This window comes from Ailuropoda melanoleuca, chromosome 3 (assembly GCF_002007445.2).
Source record: "Ailuropoda melanoleuca isolate Jingjing chromosome 3, ASM200744v2, whole genome shotgun sequence".
Classification (NCBI taxonomy): domain Eukaryota; kingdom Metazoa; phylum Chordata; class Mammalia; order Carnivora; family Ursidae; genus Ailuropoda; species Ailuropoda melanoleuca.
This window is the reverse complement of record NC_048220.1, coordinates 37072869-37076969: the sequence shown is the minus strand read 5'-3', so window position 1 is coordinate 37076969 and position 4101 is coordinate 37072869. Positions and strand designations below refer to the sequence as shown.

General features: G+C 41.2%; 1 pseudogene; it reads left to right on the top strand.

The window, feature by feature from the left end:
• Positions 1 to 1442: 1442 nt before the first annotated feature.
• Positions 1443 to 2559, top strand: LOC100466943 (annotated as a pseudogene).
• Positions 2560 to 4101: the final 1542 nt, after the last annotated feature.

The following is a 4101-nucleotide window of genomic DNA, read 5'->3' as shown; positions in this document are numbered from 1 at the left end:
CAATGGCTGGGTCATAGGGTAGTTCAATTTTTAACTTTTTAAGGGACCTCCACACTGTTTTCCAGAGTGGCTGTACCAACTTGCATTCCCACCAACAGTGTAGGAGGGATCCCCTTTCTCCACATCCTCTCCAACAATTGTTGTTTCTTGCCTTGTCTATTTTTGCCATTCTAACTGGCGTAAGGCACACCAGAGAATTTAATTCAAAGTTCTAAAAAAAAGAGTTCTAAAAAATTTTTGACAGACAGCTGGGATATGAATGTAATGAACCAGCTACAAACGACACTCGAATATGTCAAAGTACTCTCTGGCACTTTTCCTTCTTTTTATCAACCTCCTCTCTGTCACAACAGGTCAACGTGTGGCACCCATGACAAAGCCTCAACAATATTGGTCTAAAATTGGACAAAAGCCATTGTAATTGGATCATAATGATCTATAAAACAGAGTGAGAGCCAGCTGTTTCAGGTAAAAAGTAGTTAAACTGTGTATCAAGACCCCAGGAACCTGGCTCTGCATTGTGCATCTTGCTGCAATTCACATAGACATTCTAATCCAGAGATTCTCAAAGTTCAGGATGCCCGAGGATGACGGAGTGCCTATAAACATGCTGATTCCTTGATCCTGCTCTTAGAGGCTCTGATTTGGCAGCTCAGCGGTGGAGCCCAGGAATCTACATTCTGTTCGGTTCCCCACATGCTTATGATGCAGACGGTGATGGAACATGCTTTGACTTCTATTGTTACTATTACCTAAGATGCCAAGAGAGTGGGTCACTGCTAAGCCCGATCCATTATATGTAAGCTAACTTAATACTTGTCTTTGCTGGTTGACCAGTGCTAATGGTCCTCATTGCATCCCAGATCAGTCACTGCTCAGAAGGAACAAAGGACGGGTATGCTGTAAATAACAATCCTTGTGTGGGCTGACTCTGAAAGAGAGACTTTGTTCCCCTGTCAGCTCTGAAACAAACGTATATGACAGGACACCTGTCCAGTAGTATTTAAACAATACTGTGTCTGTGTCTGTGCGTGTGCACGCACACATGCACGGGCATAGCTATTGGACCCAAGGTTAGTATTTCAAGGGTCTACCCCACACTTCTGATAAAGTTCTGCTGTAATGCGACATAGGCACTCATAAAAATCACCATGCTATACACAACAGTGCAAGAAANACATAGGCACTCATAAAAATCACCATGCTATACACAACAGTGCAAGAAAAACCACAGGGCTTGTGGGGAAAGATGGGATCAGAGAGACAACACTCCAAAACGTTATCAGTGACACATAAAGAACTTTTTCTTTATAACTGATAACTATACCTTTGTATAGGAACCTAATAAAAATGCCAGCACAGTTTTACACATGTTAAATGGTTAAGAAATTCATAAGTAGCCTCATAACTCAAGAAATTCACAAGCAGTGAGAAAAAAGGGTCTAGAAGAGGAGAAAAAGAAGGTTCCCACTGTGCCAGAAACCATTAAGACAAAGAAAAAGAATGTTGCAGAGCTGAAGATCAAGCACCTGAGAAATTTGCCAAAAAGATGCCTCAAAAGGCAAGGAGGAAGCTTATCTATGAAAAAGCTATGCACCATATTAGGGAAAATTGGCAGATGTACAGAAGTAATATTTGAATTGTGAGGATGGCAAGAAAAGTGAGCAACTTCTTTTTTTTTTTTTTTTTAAGGATTTTATTTATGGGGCACCTGGGTGGCTCAGTCAGTTAAGTGTCTGCCTTCGGCTCAGGTCATGATCTCAGGATCCTGGGATCAAGTCCCCCACCGCTCAGCCTGCTTCTCCCTCTGCTCCTCCCCCTGTTTGTGCTTTCTCTCTAGCTTGCTTTCTCTCAAATAAATAAATAAAATCTTAAATAGAAGATTTTATTTATTTGAGAAAGAGAGCATAAGCAAGGGGAGAGACAGAGGGAGAGGGAGAAGCAGACTCCCCGCTGAGCAGTGAGTCTCGATCTCAGATTCTGGGATTATGACCAGAGCTGAAGGCAGACGCTTAACCAACTGAGCCACCCGGAGCCCTGAAAAGTGAGCAACTTCTATGTAACTGTGGAACCCAAATGGGCATTTGTTTTCAGGATCAGAGGTAGCAATGGTGTGAGCCCAAAGTTCCAGAAGCTGTTGACAGTTCCTCACCTGTGTCAGTTATTCGTGGCAGCCCTGTGAAGATCAGAAAGGCTTCCGTTAACATGTTGAGGATGGTGAAGCCCTATACTGCATGGGGTACCCAAGCCTGAAATCAGTAAATGAATTGATCTACCAGTGTGGTCATGGCAAAATCAACAAAAAAGTCAATTGTCCTGACAGATAATACTTTGATTGCTCCAACTCTTGGTAAATAGGGCATCATCTGCATGGAGGATCTTACTCATGTGATCTGAACTGCTGGAAAATGCTTCAGAGAGGGAAACAACTTCCTGTGGCTCTTCAAATTATCTTCTCCATGAGGGAGAATGAAGAAAAAGATCACGGATTTTGTAGAAGGTGGAGACGCTGGCAGCAGAGAAGACCAGATCAATAGTCTTGTTAGAAAGTTGAACTAACGTGTCTGCCATGACTCTAATCTGGTCAGTTAGTAAACAGTGACCACTTTCAAGTTGGAAAAAAAAAAAAAAGGACATTCACAACACAATAAACATGGCACTTTGCCTTAAAAAGACTTTAAATTTGAGGACATAATGTTGAAAGGGTTGCAGCTTGTGATTCACTGCCAAGTGGTAGGACTGTAGGTTATCTAAACTCAGAGGAAAGATTCTAACAGCAGATGTGGATGGGCACGACATAGCACCTGCAGTGAACTGAGCTAGGTGGTGGGTATTTGAGGGGTGTGTGTGCACGCACATGTGCATTTCGGGTATCCCAGGCCCCTGGGTTCAGCTGAGTGCTGTGTTCTGCTTCATCCAGTTTCTCACTGGTAAGAGCTCACCTCACACAGCAAAGGTAAATGTGTATCATACTCATATTGTTTCTTAATATATCAATCACGTTGGACCAAATTTGTGTTTTTAAGACAAGTATTATTGAACTGACTCTGCCTGTAAGGAATTCACCTCAGAAGTAATAGTTTCAAGTCGCCTAGACTCTGAGGGTAGCCAGGAGGGCATTACTGACCTACAAGGAGTGATATCTGTCTAAGACGGTTTAGGGACTGAAAGTACAAAGGCAGAGGAAGTACTGTTCTCTTCTACCTTCTCAGCCATCCACGTGGCCATGAAGGATTCTCATAGATATTATCTCTGAGTCTGATAGGTATTATCTTTTTCCATATTTTCTTAGACTAACCTAGATTAACAATTATTCAAGGGTTTAGAATATCTAGGTACAGAAAAACAACAACATTAGGCTTCAGAGGACTCGTATTTTATGCTTGGCTCTGCAAGCTATGTGACTTTACGCAAGGCCCTTTATTTCCCTTGGATCCATTTCCTCATCTGAAAAATACAAAAACTTAACTGCATATTCTTTCTCTAAGATCTTTCCTGGCTCTAATATCTTTTGACTCTGAGGCCTTCTATGTTGATTAAATGTAGAGAAAATGAACACTTTTTGACCTCTTCAAAACTTTCCACAGGGCTCAGCAATATATTTTTTTTTCCTCATCACAGGTTGTCTTCCTTGGTCATTTCCCAAAGTGAAAATTCCAAATTGTTATGCCCCTCAATCTCTGCCTCCACCAACAGATGGAATTCACTGAGGCAGATCAAGTCTGAGCTTATAAAATTCCTTTATTTATTTTGTTAGCAGCTTTACTGAAGTAAAATTGACATACAATAAACTGTATATATTTAAAGTATACAATTTGATAAGTTTTGACATAGGCATACACCCATGAAACCACCCCCACCAAGATAAGGAATATACCCAACACCCCCAAATGTTTTCTCATGCCCCTCTGTAATTAATTCCTTTCTCTCCTGTTCCCCCTCATTCTTTCTTTCCATGAGCAGGCAACCACTGATCTGCTCTCTGTCATTATAGACTAGTTTGTAATTTCTAGAATGGTATGTAAATGAAATCATACAGTATGTACTATTGTTTTGTCTGGCTTCTTTCACTCGGTGTAATTATTTTGAGATCTATCCATG